The following is an 18,225-nucleotide window of genomic DNA, read 5'->3' on the forward strand; positions in this document are numbered from 1 at the left end:
GGGGGGGGGGGGAGTTGGTTCGAGAGCTGTAGAAATGTAGCTCATGCCTAGCAGACAGGAGGCCCGGGTTTAGCCCTTAGATCTATTAAAAGAAATTCTACATGTAATTTCTTGTTCCATCACCATCCTTTGAGGAACCTCAAGAGAGCTTTTTATCTGTATTCTTGAAGCAATGGTGTGTCATGCCAAGATTGACCTTCGCAAGCAAACAAAAGTTTGGAAACCGTATGTGTGTTTCTGGAAGTGGGTATTTTTGGGTTGAGGAGGAAACTGGACATCAAGGACCTCCTAGAGCAAAATGTAGGCTATGATTATGAAATGATTGGGTGACAGTGCTTGCTGCCCAGCCTGACAACATGAGCCTAATTCCCAGGATCTGCATGGTGGAAGAAGAGAACGCTTCCCTTTGATTACCCTCTAACCTTATGCACCAAAGCACATGCATGTGCATACACGCAAAAATACATCTTAAGAAATTTAAAGATGTAATAAAAATTATTCCATGTACCACAATGTCAAAATCTGTTATCTAGTAAACTTTTTAACAGAGTACACATATAGTTTTCTAAACAGTGGGACTGGGAAGATAGTAAAGTGCTTGCCTAGCAAACAGGAGGACCTGAGTTTGATCCCCAGAGCTATGTGAAAATATCAGGCATAATATCTGGGCACTTAATAGTCCTGGGGAGGCAGAGATCCAGTAGACAGCCTTGCCTGCTTAGCAAGGTATATGCCAGTGGGGCACTCAAAAGAGGTAGACAGTACCTGAGGAATGACACTAGAGTTTATTCTCTGGTTTTCATACTTAACATGCACATATATACATGTACCCATATGCCCATAAACACACAAACATACTCATAGAAAGATGAATTTCTCTAAACCAGCAGTTCTCAACTTGAAGATTACAACTCCTTTGGGGGTTGCATGACCCTTTCACAGGGGTCATAGATATCCTGCATATCAGATACTTACAATTCATAACTACCAAAATTAGCGTTCTGAACTAGCGATGAACTGATTTTATGGTTGGGGGTCGATACAACATGAGGAACAGCATTAGAGGGTCACAGCGTTAGAAAGGTTAAGAACCATGTCTCTACACCTAAAGAAAGGTCCTTGTCTTCAGGTTGTATTGCTGTGGTGAAGAGACACTGTTACCATGGCAACTCTTATAAAGGAGAACATTAAATTGGGGCTGGCGTATGGTTCAAAGGTTAGTCCATTGTCATCATGGCAGGAAGCATGGTGCCATGCAGGCAGATAATGCCAGGGAAGGGGCTGAGAGAGTTGACCATCTGAATCTACAGGCAGCAGGAAGAATGACATTGGACCTCCCTTGAGCTTTTGAAACCTCAAAGCCTGCCCCTAGTAACACACTTCTTCCAACAAAGCCACACCTCCTAAGAGTGCTGTTCTTATCAACCTGTGAGGGCTATCTTCATTGAAACCACTACAGTCTCTACAAGTTGGAATTCCATTGCAAATTGTTGATGCTGCCCTCTTGAACGATCTCCCCTTATTAATAGTAGTGGATAAAATGTGCCGTGAACAAAGGCCCCTCGGCAGAGTCTCTGTACTGATTTCCCCTTGCTATGAAGGTTTATTTCGACTCACATTTTGAGAAGAGTGGGTGCAGACATGACAGCAGGCTGCTCTGTGGTCATGGGGACGTGCAGATGGAACTCATCTCTTCCTAGCAGCAGGACAGGAAGTAGAGCCTGGCATTAAAGCACAAGACCAGCCCTCATTTACCCGCTTTCTCCAGTGAGTCTCTATGGCCCGGAGATTTCACAATGTCTCAAAACAGTGCCATCAGATGGGGACCAAGAGTGCAGAGACATGGGGCATGTCACACTGAAGCAACACCATCTTACTGAGAGCAAATGACAATGGAGCTGTGGGCTGGGCCTTCTTTGGTTTGAGCATTTCATGGATTTTTTCCCTAGCTTTCTGCTTGTCTGCATAGTTAATGAAGCAGACAGTCCAAACCAGTTTGCTTAGCAAGTAGCAGCATCCTCTGCCCAGCCCAGAAGACAGGACAGGGAGAGAAGGAAATTTAAGGGCATGCAAGAAAAAGGAGTCTCTGAAAAGGAGTCTCTAATCTTGGAGTTTGGTTGAAGTACTTTGTCCAGTGAGATTTAAGAACTAAGGTACAACCGGCAAATTTGCTTTGAAGACTGCCTACAGAGATAATATATTCTCTTTTCTAAGAACCTCAGACAAGGGTATTTTAAAAAGTAAATAAAATAGCAACCAAAAAAAAAAAAAAACCCAAAAAAACCTCAAAACTACCTTATAGTTTCTTTTACAAAAAGACAATGCTTGAAAAAAATTAACTAGCTTGTAGTGTTGTATTTGTTTTTAGAACATTGTTTAATCTTCAAATCTTGGTTAAATTATCCTATGCCCTTTGAGTAATGTAACTTCAAAAGCCACAGAATTATAGATACCTAAACGTGACTTTCTTGCAAGCTTACCCATGTATTAGGTGTGTATTGTCCTTTTCTGTCTCAGGAGTCTGCTCCGTGTCTAGGATACATACTAATGTCATTTTCTTAGGAGTTGCTCTCTAAAATGTCCACACTCACTAAGCATGCACTGTTATTACTTATCTCCACTTAATAAATTCACTGACTGGGGCTGGAGAGATGGCTAAGCAGGTAAGAACACTGACTGCTCTTCCAAAGGTCCTGAGTTCAAATCCCAGCAACCACATAGTGGCTCACAACCATCCATAATGAGACCTGATGCCCTCTTCTGGAGTGTCTGAAGATAACTACAGTGTACTCACATAAAATAAATAAATAAATCTTTAAAATAAATAAATAAACTCACTGACTTTGCTTCACTCTGACTCATCCTGAAATTCTTTTGTGTGCCTGGTCAAGGACCCAGCTTCATTTCGTTGATGGTCTCAGGAAGAAACTCCATATAGTCCGGCAGCAGTGCTGGGCTGGTCTCCCTGATGCTGCTGTTAGCTCCACTGTCCCATTGCTTGCCTTCTCATTTGAAAAAAGGTACAAGGTCCTTTCTGGCCTCCTGCCTGCTTTTCCAAAATCAGAGTCAGAACAACTAAAGGTCATCATTTCAGTATTTGGAAATAATTTTGGATTTGCAGAACAATCATAAACATAGGACAGAAGAGTCTTCCTGTATTCTTCTGGAATACATCTGATACATAAAGATGAGAAAGAATAACATCTTTAATCATGGTACATTTTCAAACAAAGATATTAACATTGGTACAGTATGTTAAGCCACAGGCTTTATGCATATTTCACCAAGTATTCCACTCATATCCTTTCCTATTTCAGAATCTAATCCAGAAATCCTGTTTCACTAGGTAAAATAGCATCAACATTGTATCTATATTTTGGAAGTTCAGCTTACTAGAGTAGTTTCATCGCATGAAGTGGGGGAGGGAGGGTATGCAGGCCAACTGACCCTATTAACTTACAGAACTAGCTAGTGAATTCAGTGTGAAGGTGAAAAATATTTTTTACTTTAACCTCTAGTGCATACATCTGACAGAAAAGAATATCTCTGATTCTATTTAAAATTTCTAGCATTCTCTTTCCAACAATAAGTAACTTAATTGCCTCTCCCTTTCTCTTCTGGCTTCTCAATAATTGTCCTTTTGTCTAAATGAGTTTAGAATGAGCACGATTGTATATACCAATGGTATTAACAAGTGTCGGCACAGCTCTGAAAATAGTGCCTGGGAGTCACTTGTTTCAGAACTCAGAACAGACATCTAAATCCTGCTAACTCCCACCCATGGCTAATTAAAAAAAAAAAAAAAAAAAAAAAAAAAAAAAAGAGTTCCAAACCCACATGACAACTTCAGCCCTAGTTTCATCCTTGGGAAAAAAAAGCTAGCTTCATTGTCTTCGCATTTGCATGAAGAACTAAAACTAGCATGGGGATATTTTCTTTGGACACAAAAGAATGAATGTGTAGCTAAGAAACAGATCCAAGGGTAACAAAGGTGTGAAGGAAAAATGTGGGGAATTGTTTTGAGGGTTGGAGAATGATCTCTCTGTTCAAGAGCAGAACAGTTTTTAAACGTTCAAAGAACCCTGACATCTCTGCACTTCATGTGCCAAGACTTTTGCTGAGGACTGAACCCAGAGCCTCATAAATGCTAAGCAAGTGATCACTTGTGAGCTGTGACCCCACATCCTCCATTCATATTTTTCAATCCAAAATACAACTCTGTTTGGGAAGAGTTAAATTCTTCATAACTCCCATCATGTCCTCCATACATTAGTTCTTTTTGAGTCCAAAAGCATTTAAATAGTATGCTTCTTTTCAAGGAATGGACCAGTCCAGGAAATATTTTCTCAGGTTTGAAGCTAACACAGGCCTTGATTGACTTTTCAGTGGTTTTCACCCACTAAATTCCTCAAATCATTCCAAAGGTTTTTAGTGACGAAAAGAGCCACATGCCAAGGACAAGCTGTGTTGGTGTATGGCCTCCCGTGATAAGCCCTCTGATTTTTTTAAGGCTTTTTAAAAAGCGAATAAAAATGTAAGACCTTATTTCATTGAGATACCGTTATTTCCATAGACCATTGTGATTTCAGAGGCTTTTCTGCCAACTTCAAATAAAACAAACCATATAAAAATCATTTGCCTTGGGTTATAGTATCTGTAGAGAAAACAAAGTGTTCTGCTGAGCTAAATGGGGAAGAATGGATCACTGTAATTATAGCTCACACATACCAACCTCCTCCCTGTCATCCTAGTGGTATGGCAAGGCCCCTGCAGGTCCCACACCGCTACCATGTCAGTCTCCTGAGAAGAGGGTTCTATCTTCAGGCCATCAAGAGGGTCGTGACACTAAGAACTCAAAAAGAACTAATGTGTGGGGGACAGGATGATGGAAGCTGGGGAGGCTTTAACCCTTCCCAGACTGAGATCTGAATGGTCCTGGGGAAGAATGAGTCCAGACTGGTGAAAATGCATGTCTCTAATCCCAGCATTCTGGAAGCTGAAGCTGGAGGTCTTTAAGTTCAAGGCCAACTTGGGCTACCCTGTAGCAAAGGAGAAAATAGTAGGTTTTTCTTTGTGTTGGATACATACAAAAGAATATATGTAACTCATTTGTATGCTATGACATAATACAGTGGATCTCCATAAACTTCCACTCCTTTCTAAGACAATCATATCCTCCTGCAATTGCCTGTTACCCCACCTCCAGGGGAAGCATTCTTCTGGATTTTATGTTTCTCTTTGATGCTTCTATCTGATGTATAGTTTAGCTTGGTGTTAAAGTCTATGAAAATAACATACTCCCACATGTGTCCCAGATGGTGGGCTGGGAGTTCTTTTGCTCTGTCTAGATAAGAATGAAAGCTACATAAAGAGCAGCTCCCTCTGCTTTACTAGCCAAGTTCCAGAGGCTCAGGGCTGGGTTTTGACGGCCATAGGCTTATGGCTTATATTGTCAGGCTTTGGAAGCTGGAGGTGTCTTGCTCTTAGAGCTCAGGCAGAAGTTTGTTGCTTTAAGAGTATCAGCATCCTGAGACTGGAGTTCCAACTCACAAGCTTTTGTGTGCTGGGAACTCTAGCCCTTGAAACCTTGGCAGCTCTCAATTCAGAAAAGGGCCTGCTGTCCTAATCTCCACCCCCAACCTGTGGCTCTTTCTAGCCTCTTTACCACAGTCTCTGCTCCTTTGTTCACTCTCTGGAACTCCTGAGCTGCCTCTGTAGTGTTAAAGTTCAATTATTGGACCAGTTCAGTGTCAGGATGAAGTTCAGCTAGAGTATCAGGCCCTTTAGGACTCCACGCACTTCTGTCTTCTAGTTGCCTCTTGCTGGTGACAGTTCTGAGCTTTGGGTGTGGGGGCCCTCAGTTCCTGCTGATTCTTCAAAACTCCTCAGCTATCTCCTCTGTGCTGCAGATTTCCATCATTCTCATGACCATCTGGCCGTCCCTCCTGTCCCCTGCCACATCTGATCCTGAATACCACCCCCCATTCCTCTCCTATCCCCTCTCCCACCTAGGTCCCTCATTCCATCTGCCTCTTATGACTATTTTATCCTCCCTTCCAAGCCAGAAACTGGAAACAACCTAGATGTCCCTCAACTGAAGAATAGATAAAGAATATGTGATACCACTACACACTGGAATACTATTCAGCTATGAAAAACAAAGACATCAGCCAGGCAGTGGTGGCACATGCCTTTAATCCCAGCACTTGGGAGGCTGAGGCAGGCAGATTTCTGAGTCTACAGAGTGAGTTCCAGGACAGCCAGGGCTCCACAGAGAAACCCTGTCTCCAAAACAAAATGAAAAACAAAGACATTATGAATTTTACAGGCAAATGGATTGATCTTGAGAATATCATCCTGAGTGAGGTAACCCAGGCCCAAAAGGACATGCATGGTAGGTGCTCACTTATAAGTGGACGTTAGCCATAAAATACAGGTACCATGTACACTCCACAGACCCAAAGAAGCTAAACAAAAGGAAGGCAACAAGTAGCTTTAACAGCAGAACCATCTCTCTAGCTGGGAAAGGAGCAAGTTAATGGAGGAAGGGCTTGCGTGGGCTTTCCTCATGGTGAAGAAGGCACAGTGGAAGTTTGGCAGTGGGAGTGTGCAACAGAGCTTCCTTGCTTCTTGGTAAATCTAGAAGCAGAGAGGAAGACTACAAGTAGAGCTGGGGTATAATGTTCAGGGCTCACCTGCCTGCTAGTCCCTATGTGCAAAAGGGACCACAACTTCCCAAAGCCGCACTACCGACAGGGGGCCAAGTCTTCAAGCACAGGAGCGGAGCATGTGCCGGACATTTCCTGTCTAACACACAAGCAGCAACTCTGGTTTATGTAGTCGGAAGAAGCTGCCAGCTACCACCTTGCCCTTGTGTGTTTCCTAACCCCACGGTCGCTCAGCTCTCACAAGGATCAATCACAAACCTTGCATTTCACCAATCGAAGGCTTGAGTCACTGGGGAGGTGTTCCCCTTCCTGTTCCCAGAGGGTGAACAGAGTCATCTGAAGCTCATCAAGGCTTAGTCTACCTGGAGTAGAGCCTTCCAGGGCTGGTGCAGGTTGCCTGAAGTTGTTGTGACTGCTGCAAGGCCTCCTGAAGCAGTGGTTGGGGGTTCAGCAGCAGGAGTGGTCTCTCCTCAGAGTGACAGTAGAGTGACCATTTTGTCAAAAGGGTTTCTTAGCTGACAGTCCCCTTTAGAATAGCAGCCATAAAAGCAGAGTCTGTCAGGTCTGTCAGAGAGAAGGTAAAGCTCATAACAGTTCTGCCCTGCCAGAGAGCTTTGCTCATTTAAAACATCAAGATGCTTACCCATTTGGAGACCTCTTGTTTAAGATGCACAAAGCCCTGTGTTTAAATCCCAGCATAAAACCGGGCATGGTGATAAATACCCGTATTCCCAGAACTTGGAAAGTGGAGGCAGAAAGATAAGAAGGTCAACATCATTTTCTATTACATAGTTAGTAATAGCCCAGGCTACAAGAGACCCTATTAGTTAGTTAGTTGGTTAACTAATTAAACAACAACCAAAAAAAGCTTACAGTAAAGACCTAACACAAAATTAACATTTTTGTCACTTTGTCTTTTTGAGATAGGTTTTCACTTGTGGAGCCCAGGCTGGCCTTGAACTGGAATCTTCCTGCCTCAGCCTCCCAAGTTGCTTAGATTGTATACCTGCCACTGCAGGCCTGGCTTGTAGCTTATCTTTTAATTTTCTGTCTTATCTTTGGATGAACAGAAAAGTTTCTTTAAGAACTACTTTAAGGAAGAGGGAGAAGAAAGGAGGAGAGATACAAAGAGTTATAAGTGATACTAATAATGGCTACTATTTATTGAGAGCTTATTCTGGGTCTGGCATTGCTTTAACTGCTATAAATATGTTTTCTTTTACAACAACCCCAAGATGTAAGTTGCTGTTTAAACCAGGAGGTTGAGTGAATGTCAGATGTCTTGACAGTAGCTAGGGCTTGATTTAGCTGACAGCTAGATGGGCCTATGTACTGGGCAGTTAGCAATAGAATCAGGCCAGGGCAACCCTTTCTCATGACACCACCAAGCATCTCTTGCAGAATTCTTGGTGTTCTGTCTTGGTTCCTTCTACAGGGAACACCACACTGTCATTCTTAAGAATGGAAATCCTGGCCCAAACTACACCCATCTCATAACCATTACCTGCAGTATAAAAAAAGACTCCACTTTCTGTTTCAGAACACTGCTCATACTGTTGACAATTCAAGCTTATTCCTGAGATTGCGCATTGCTATTTTGGAAATGTTACTTTGTATGGCATTTTACCTCTGGGATCTATGGTCCATTCAATCCGAATATCTCAATTGGCAGAAGAACACGGGGGAACCTCTGGATTTGATTGTCTATGTCTAATCTGCAGTCCTGGCTGTTGCTACAACTCCCCTGCCTACCTCTGCCTCCATGCTCACTCCCTAGTCCCAACGCAGTGAGAAAGACTCACTGTTGTGAGGACCATTGTACAGAGAAAGAAGAGCCCAGACTCAGCTAGCTTCCTGAGAGGCATGCAGGGCTCACCGGTTTCTGGCATCTTGCATGAATTCTGCTGGGAACGGAAGTGGGTCCTATTCAGTCACTCATCCATCTAGCCATCCTTCCAGGAAGAGGCCTCTGCCTTGTGCCAGCGGTAAGTGTGGGCTTCGCAGGTGGGGAATGGGTAGCTGGCCATCCCTCCTGCCCTTGTGCAGTTTGCATTCTGTGGGATGAAGAAAGATGGTAAACCAGACTGCAGTGAGATATATGAAGTGAATTAAAGTATGTGCGAAGGCAAACAGCTGGAGACATTTTTTTATACGATGGATTCAAGGAAGCAACCCTCGAGGGAAGATACAGAGCTGGCTGTGTGCAAAGTCCCAACGGGAGATATGCCAGACAGAAAGAGCACAGTGTCTGGTTCTGGAACAAGAAAATGGAGAGCCTGTGGTATGGCCTGTTCTTGAGAAGAGGCAAAAGTGGGCCTAAGTAGCAGAGGTGTGGGTAACAGTGACACCTGAGGTAGTGGAAGGCCACAGAGCTAGATCCCTGAGGGATAAACAGAAAAGACAGGACCCTGTGTCATCATGAATATTCTGGAACTACAAATTCTAGTGCTTTGACCCAGACCTCCTGGCTGCCTGGAGCACACAGCCTGTTAAACAGAAGATGCTCCATGGAATCAGGGTTGCAAGATCCTTCACTACAAATGTGCTTGCAGTCAAGATACATATATTCATGTGGTGGGGCAATCACCACAGAATAAAGACAGTCCCTGGCTCACATGGGTTGAGCTGATCTTAAGGTGTAAAAAGTAGAGACAGGACTGGGTCTCCACAGCTCTGGAAAATTTCACACTTAGCTTCTGTATGCCTGGCAAGGTGTGAGTGAAATTTACATTCATTCCCTGAAGCAGGTTGAAGCCTTTCAACCAATTTTGAGCAAATCAGGAGGAGAAGGGAAATAAGGTTATTTCAGCCACAGTTATATCCAGACCAGCTGCAGAGGGTGTTATCAAATCAGCTGCTAAGAAAACCTACCTTGGGGCTTAAACTCACCCCCCTGGGGGGTGGGGAGGGTGGAGTCTTTGAAAACAGTTCTGTGCCTTCAGTAGCTCACAATGCAGCCCTCCTTCACAGCCTGCAGAACAACAGGCCTTGACACTTCAATTGTTCTAATAGAAACCCGTTAATGGGGTTTTAGTAAAAATAGAACTAAATAGGCTTCAAGTCTCCTGTTTTTCTGCAGCCAGAGATACTGGCTAGAAATTCATTTCCACGGTGGCATGGTTGGAAGTTACATATATACAGAGGTATGGGTAAAGATTCAGTATTTGAGGGCATCAACAAAACCCAGGAGGTGATTGACTGCATAGAGTCACAGAGGAACCACCTCCAGCTGGTCACCCGTCACAGTTGAGAACTTCTGGGTGGTGCTCCTCTGCACTGTAGGGTGTGGACTCTGCTGCCCCTCAGGCCAGCTTGAATCTTCAAAAGATGACAGGAGTGTCAGTGTTAGTCTCCTTCATGAATCATTTCTCAAGGAGGGACAAGTATCTGGCCTGAGAGCACCCAGGTTCAAATCCCAGATTTGCCATTTTACTGGTGCATGATTTAGGGGTGAGCCACTGTTCCTCATTTTCCACACTGTTAAAAATGGAGACCATTGCTGCACTTTTTAAAAAGTGCTCTGAGGAGACCTGTAACTTCAGAATGAGCAATAAAGCCCCAGGGAGAACTGGTCTGGGCCAGGGTCAGACCATCTACTTACTTGACTGGCAAAGTTACTCCTGACCCTACCCTCCTGCTTCCTTATCTTGGGCATACTCTTGTCTGGCAGGCAGCCTAGAAGCAATTGGTTTCCCACCTGACTTGTTTTCTCGAATGATTGATTGATAGTGTTGTGTTTTATAAAAAGAAAAAGAAGCCAGGGATATGTTTGGCGGAGGCACGATATGGTGCAGGGGGTGGGTGATGGCTCTGTAGACCCATGCTGAAGCAGCCCTTCCCCCTGAGGTACCAGCCATCCCTTCCCTCTGAGGTACAGTATAGAATAAGAATTTATTTAGGGCATGGGGATGGGAGTTGAGAGGTTAGGAGAGAGAGAGAGAGAGAGAGAGAGAGAGAGAGAGAGGGAAGAGGAGGAGGAAGAGGAGGAGAAGAAGGAAGAAGGCTACAGGCTGGCCATGAGCACATGGAGAGAGGGAGAGAGAGAAATGGGGAAAAGGGAGACAGAGGAGAAGGGGGAAGAGAGGAAGAGATCAAGAGAAGAGAGGAAGAACGAGAGTGAGTCAAAGAGCCGGGCGGCGGTGGAGCACACCTTTAATCCCAGCACTTGGGAGGCAGAGGCAGGTGGATTTCTGAGTTCAAGGCCAGCCTGGTCTACAGAGTGAGTTCCAGGACAGCCAGGGCTACACAGAGAAACCCTGTCTCGAAAAACCAAGAGAGAGAGAGAGAGAGAGAGAGAGAGAGAGAGTCAGGCATACCTGGCTGTTGCCAGGTAACTGTGGGGCAGAGCCTAGAAGAAATGCTAACAGATAGGGTCTTACTTTGTAGCCATGGCAGACCTGGAACTCACAATCGTGCCTTCCCTGAGGACTAGGGTTACAGGCATGTCTCACTTGATTGCTGTTCCTCACAGTTACTGTTGTTTGGGATTCATTAATGCAGTGTGCCATAAAGTCGCACAGTGTTTACATACCAATGTCCTCTCATGAGGGACTGAGCCTGTGGCCCAGATAAGTAAGCTCCTTTGCAGCCCAATGAGGGGGCATTTTGGAATTTGGGTCTGGTTTTCCGGTCCTGTGAACCATCTTACACAGGCTAAACAAGAGCTCCCTTACTGAACTATACCCCAACCCCAAGGGTGGCTTTCTTATTTTAAAACTATATTATACTTGTACTGCATACTTTAGATTGGTTATGTAAATGATATTTATTTCTTCATATACAGACTTAAAAAGTATCTCAAAAATCCAGAGCAAGAGGCCCCTTTGTCACCACCTCCTACACCGGACACTAGGCTCTTAGTGCCTTCCTGAAGGGAGTGTCACTTCCTTCCAGTGCCTTTGTGCTTTCACTCAAGCCCATTGCCTGTGTTGGAGCCTGGATATGTCTACTCAGAGATCTCACTACCTTGTTTGGATTTGATTAAAATAACTGCAGGGTTTGTCATGGTAAGGTTATCTTACTGTACCTTCACCTTCTATGAATGGTTTGGACTCTGCATACATTTCCACACTACAGTAACTGTTGCTGGACTTACAGTAGATTCACATGCAAGGCTTTCTGTAGAACACACCTTTGGAAATAGAACTGATGCTCAAAGGATGCTCGCATAATATTTGGATGGCTGCTACAAAGGTTCTTCCCAAGGGGCCAGCTGTTTCTGCTAAAACAAGTTCCTTTAGTTACAAAAGTAATTCATTTTCTTAAAAATATGTGAAGAACACAAAGACCAGACATTTTTAAGCATGTAAAATTGAAAGCCAGTATGGGGTACATACCTATAACACAAACGGATAGAGGGAGGGGCATTAGGAGTGCACAAGGTCATCCATCCTCAGCTATACAGCCAGTTGAGGCCCGAGACCTCCAGTGATTTCATTATCTTGAAATAACAACTGCTAACGCATAGTGTACTGAGTCTTTAAATAGAGCCAAATGTAATGTAATTCTCTTTAGTAACTGACCTTTTGCAGTTAATATATATCACAAAGATTTTTCAAGACATTAACAGTTCTTCCATCTTGACAGCCTAGGCTCCCAACATAATTTGGAACAAAAAGAGGAAGCTTATGTGGAAAGAAGGAAGCTTTTAAAAATTATTTTAAAGGGGACTAGAGAGAGGGCCCAGTTCAGAACACAGCCCTTCAAGAGGATCTAGGTTCCATTCCTAGCACTCACATGGAGGCTCACTGTCTCCAACTCCAGTTCCAGGGGATCTTATGAACTCTTCTGGTCATGGTGCACAAATACACATGTAGGTTAAACACACATTAAATAAGTAGAAATGCTAAAAGATAGCTTCTTAGTGATTTTTAAAGACTACAGAAGGCAACATTGAGTCCTTTCTGGGCTTATCAAAACCAACAGAGGGCAGCACTGAGAACTCATGTGCTTTTGTCTTCTGCAATCCTGGTTCCTGGTTGTCTCTGGAGTTTGATAATGCTGGCTTCTTCCCAGCAATATCTATCAACATGGTAAATGTAATTTGGGGGATATGATTTCAGAGTACACACACAAGATATAGAGGGACATACTCTCTTTTCTATATCATCACTTCATCACAGTTGTACTGAAGCTTGCGGAGACAACACACAGCGTATTTGACCCACAGAACGTGTGAACTTGTGCCAACTGGGGTGTTTGTTTTAAGACAGAGCCTTCCTATGTTGTCCATGCTGACTTCAAACTCACAGCAGTCCAGAAATGCTGTGATTACAGGTGTGAGCTGCCATGCTGGGCAAGCCTACTCTCTTGATCAGACCCAGGTCTTCAGTCCTGGCTCCAATCCCTTTGCCTATTTCTGCAGTTGGAAAAAAACAAAAAAACAAAAACAGACATTAATAAGAGGTTTCAGGGTTGTTGTAAAGTTAAATGTGTTCATATGCAGAAAACGTGTGAAAGGGAGGCTGGCATGGGATAAGTGGTAATTAAGCGTCAGCTCTCATTATTTCCAGCCTTTTTGCCTTTGTAACATTTCTAACACTCATTGCTTCTGAGGGATAAATTCCTTGAGGCAGAAATAGCAAGAGTAAATTGATAGCATACTTATATGATTTTGGACATATGTTATAAACTTTCTCCCTGAAGACTTAGATCCAGTAATCTCCTAGGTCTGGATTCACAATGGTAACGAAAGGGGTGAAGCTGTCCTTATGGAGTCTCGGTCTACTTTAATTTTCTCAGTGCTAAGGATGAAAGGCAGCCCCGCAGTGCTAGGCAAGTGCTACCTACCACCCAGCCTGAGCCCCTGTCTCCTCGGAACCTTCGCTGGAAAGGGAAGGCAGTACGCAAAGTCAATAAGTGACCCATAAGGTGGCCAGTGCTGGAGGGAAAACCAAGGCAGGTTAGGAGGGGTGGCTGGGACAGGGTGGTGGCTGCAGTTACAAGAGAATAGTCAGGACCTCTCCTTTGAAGACTCCATTAGAGCAAAGCCATCAAGGAGGTCAAGAATATGGGCTCACTTGGAGGGGAAGTGCTCCAGGTGGAAGGAATAACAGGTCCAAAGGGCCTGGGGCCATGCTGGCCTGTGGGGGGACCTGTGAGAGGACAGGGAGGCAGGAGAGTCCTGGGGTGAAGCCAGGCCACTGAGAGCCCGGATGGCTGAACCAACCTGCTCCAGGAGCTGTTTGGAGTTTTCTAACTTCAGCCCTAGGAAAGACACAGCAAGCGCTCAAGGACACAGGACAACCAGAGGGCACGTCTCCCCGTGTTTATTCTGTTTAAGAGCCCTAAAAAGAAGGGGCAACTGACACCGTCCTCCGGAAAACCTGGCATTCCTGTTTCCCCAGTAAAATGAAACTATCCAGCTCCTCACGTCCATTCTTCCTTTCCGTAGGACAGCAAAAGGACAGGGGTAAATCAGAAGACACAGCTTGTTTTGTTAGTCCCTGGGTTGTGTCACAGACAGCATGAGACCGTAACCCTCAAGCATCTGGGACTGAGATGAGGAAGGGTTTCTGAATGTGCATCTTCTTCCTGTGCCTTCCCCAACCCCAGAGATGAGTGAGTGAGAGAGGCAGCTTGGGGCTGGAGTATAGACTAACCACCAGCAGCAGCAGCAACAGGTGCACGTAGGTACCGTCATGGCTGAGTGTCTGGAATCTCCACTCAGGTCCTGGAGCTAGAACCAGGGCCTTGAATAAGCTAGCATTTACCAGGGGGGCTGTGAACAATGAGAGGCAGAATTGAAATGGTCAAAATGAGTGGAGGTGACATGGGCAGAGTTGAGGCAGGTAGATGTACCTACCTGTTGAAATAGGGGCCAAAGCCCAGCCCTAGCATGACGAAGTTCTTCTGCATCTTTCTCAGCACTTCCATGTGTGGCTTCCCTTGGTGATATGTACCTGATCACCCATTGAGTGTGGGTGTGGGTGTGGTGCCCAAAGGGAGGATATGCAGAAACTACCAAGAAGGGCTGCCAGATTCTGTGGAGGAGGAGGGACATTCTGTACCACAGGGGCCTGGCTGGGTGCCTACAGCCTCTGGCTTCTTGAAGATTGGGGCTTCTGACCTCCAGGACTGTGACGCTGTTGTTTTTAATCTACCTAATTTGTGGTAACTTGTTACAGCTGCAACAAGAAGTGAATGCAGAGAGGGTGGGGAGAGAGATGAAATTGGGGGGTTTCTTAAATTCGTTCAGACTGCAATCGTAAAACATTACAGGCTGGTGGCTTATAAACACAGTTCAGCCAGTGAGATAGGGCTAGGAGGGTCCAAGAGCTTGCTGTCAAGTCCAACAACTCCAGGCCCCATTTCGTGAGGGAGAGAACTGACTCCAGCAAGTTGTCCTCTGATGTCCATACAAGCAAGCATTGCGGCACATCTATCCACATAAGTGGATAAAAAAAAATGTAGTTTAAAAATTATAAACTAGTAGGTGTGGTGGCACATGCCTTTAATCCTAGCATTCAGGAGGCAGAAGCAAGCAGAGCTCTTGAGTTCAAGGCCAGCCTGGTCTAAAGAATGAATTACAAGATAGCCAGAGCTACAAGACTGTCTCAAAAAACCCAAACAAACAAAACCTCAATATAAATAAAAATTATAAACCACAGGAATTTACTTCTTTCAGTTCTGGAGGCTTGAGAAGTCCAAGGTCAAGGTGCTGGCAGATGTGGTATCTGGTGAGGGCCCATTTCCTAGTTCATAGTGGAGCCTCCTTGATACCTCCTCACACAGTGGAAGGGGTTAGGAATTTGAAATGTCCCCACCGGCTCATGTGTTTGAACACTAGGTCCTTAGCTAGTAGTGCTGTTGGAATACTGTGGAACCAGAGGTATAAGGAAGTAAGGCACTGGGGAGGGGTCTTGAGGTTCAGTGACCTTGCCCCACTTCCTGCCTGCTGCTTCTTGACTGCTGATGCTATGTGACAGTCTTCTCAACTCCTGTTGCCATGCTTTCCCCACCATGATGGGATGTAGCCCTTAGAACTGTAAGCCCAAATAAACCTTGACCCTTAAGTGACTTCTTAGGTTTTTGGTTACAGCAAAAATGAAAGCAAATCTCTTTTATAGGGGCATTAATTCTGTTCATGAGGTATGTAGGTTTCAACATGGATGGAGCAGAGCCTAGACCACAGGCTACAGCACTCACTTCAAGGGGAACTTATTTCTCAGTGACTGTCTCCTACATACAGTGCCTGTACTGATCACTTCCCTTCAGATGCCTTCTAAGGGTCCATGACCATCTCAAGTGTCAATCCTGTGCTGGAGCAGTGGCTCAGTGGTTAAGAGGACTGACTGTGGATCCAAAGGTCTCCGGTTCAAATCCCAGCTACTGTTTGATGGCTCCCAGCTGTCTGAACTGTCTTGCCAGGCAGTGGTGGCACACACCTTTAATCCCAGCACTTGGGAGGCAGAGGCAGGTGGATCTCTGAGTTCGAGGCCAGCCTGGTCTACAGAATGAGTTCCAGGACAACCAGGGCTACACAGAGAAACCCTGTCTCAAAAAACCAAAAACAAAAAAAAGTGTAAATCCCATTGTGACTTGCCCCCTCTAGCCCCTGTGATCCAGGAAGAGAAAGCATTTGGTTGGTCTGGAAGTCTAGGGCCCTCAGAGTGCTAGCTCAGCTAGAAATAAACAGAGCATCTACATCTTCAGTCTGTTCTCATATAGTTGGCACAGATTTGCTGCTGTGGCTGGACTTGACTTTTACTCCTCCTGAAGCTCACACTCTCTGACTAAGTGTGAAAGGCTGGGGTATCCACACAAGCCCCAACCAGTCTCCGTCACCAGCTCACTTTTGCACTCTTAGAAGATGGAAAAAGAGGGCAGTTTGGAGCTCTCACATCTGTTAAGAAAGAGGCTGCTAGAGACAGTGTGATAAATAATGCAGAGGCGAAAGCCTCCAAGTCAGAAACTGAGGGCTTTAGTGCCTGAGTAGGGCACTTATGACCTATGCACAAAAGAGCTGCCTCAGCGCAAAGACTTTATTTATGATGGATTTCCCTTTGTCATCGTTGCTGGGATGATGAAGGGTCAGCTTGTGTCTTGAGAGAGGTGGTATATGCACAGCCTTTGGACACACTGAGAATAAGCTCTCAAGGGTCAATGATTCCTCAGCTCTTATTTATTGCTGTACAAAGCTGAGCAAGGTAGGGCTTGGAAAGAATTAATTCATCTGGCCCCTCCTTTTCAGACAGGGAGCCAAGGCCTCTGCAGTCCTGTATTCATTCAGTCATAGGGCCACACTTTCTCTGAAGGTGCCAGAGGAAAAGCCTCCCTTGTGCCTTGCAGCTTCTGGGGTCCGTGGTTGACCTTGGCAGTCCTCAGCTTCTAGATGCAGCACTCTGCTCTCTGCCTTTGTGCTCACTAGGTCCTCTCCTTCCTCATTCTATCATCTTCCTGCTGTGCAGCTTCAGTCTCCTGCCTCATTCCCCTCTTAGAAGAACAGCAATTGTGTTGAATTACAGTCTGCCCTCAGCTGGGCTTCACTACATCAAATAAAGCAATATTCCTAGGAAGCCCAGGTTATCCCACTGGACTAAGTGCTCCCCAAACCTGAGGTTCCATCTGACTTCCTGAATCCCAAGAGCTTAGAAAACAACTAGCATTGGCCAGAACTTGATCCGTATCTGCTTCATGGGAAGCACGCCAACCCTTTCTGCCTGAAATCCACTTGGAAAACATTATCGAACTACAAGTCAGTGGTTTTTAAAACTCACATTCTAGGGCTGGAGAGGTGGCTCAGCAGTTAAGAGCACTAACTGCTCTTCCAGAGGTTTGAGTTCAATCCCAGCAACCACATGGTGCTCACAACCATCTGTAATGGGATCTGTAATGTCCTCTTCTGGTGTGTCTGAAGACAGTGACAGTGTGTGTGTGTGTGTGTGTGTGTGGTATGTGTACATATACATATTTATATAAAATAAATCTTTACAAACTTCTCACTATTTCATGTTGCACACATGCACACACATACACACACACAAATATAAATTACTTATTACAGTTGTTAACCTAGATTTTGTTCTTTCTTCCCATTGAGTTCTATTTTACTTTCAGGGGAGCCTTTCTGGTGTGGTGTTAAGCTCATCTGCCAGATTCATAAAACAAGATTTGCCTAAGGCTAGATTTCCCCTTATGAATTAGTTTTTTTAATTACACATAATAACCTTAGTCTTACTATTAAAGTTATACAACCCCTCCCCATTTTCCTTCAGAAATGTGCAGGCCTCACAGTGGTATCAACTGAATGAGGCATGACAAAATACAATAGGACTAGGCACAAAATCTCATTTCAAAACTGGACAAGGCAACCAGGAAACAGTAACCCAAGTGGAGGAAAAAGGTCCTGAGAACAGGCAAAAGAGTCAGAGACTCTTCCACTCTCCCACTGTTAGGAGTCCCACAAAACCCCCAAGCTAAACAGCCAAAGCATGTATGCAAAGGGCCTAGTCCAGACCCATGCAGGCTCTGTGGTTGCCATTTCAGGTTCTGTGAGGCCTCATGAGTCCTGCCTAGTTGAATCTATGGGATATGTTCTCTTTTTTTTTTTTTTTTT

The 18,225-nt window shown here is 44.7% G+C and overlaps 1 long non-coding RNA gene across 1 annotated transcript in view; it reads left to right on the forward strand.

Annotated features, from left to right (window-relative positions):
• The first annotated feature begins 8,455 nt into the window (after positions 1–8,455).
• Positions 8,456–18,225, forward strand: part of LOC116069952 — a 15,864-nt gene continuing 6,094 nt past the window's right edge. The window contains exon 1 of the long non-coding RNA XR_004110226.1: positions 8,456–8,653. This is a non-coding gene — a long non-coding RNA (uncharacterized LOC116069952). The remainder of the gene's footprint in view (positions 8,654–18,225) is intronic.

The sequence above is a fragment of the Mastomys coucha genome, unplaced genomic scaffold (assembly GCF_008632895.1).
Source record: "Mastomys coucha isolate ucsf_1 unplaced genomic scaffold, UCSF_Mcou_1 pScaffold22, whole genome shotgun sequence".
In the NCBI taxonomy this organism is placed as follows: Eukaryota; Metazoa; Chordata; class Mammalia; order Rodentia; family Muridae; genus Mastomys; species Mastomys coucha.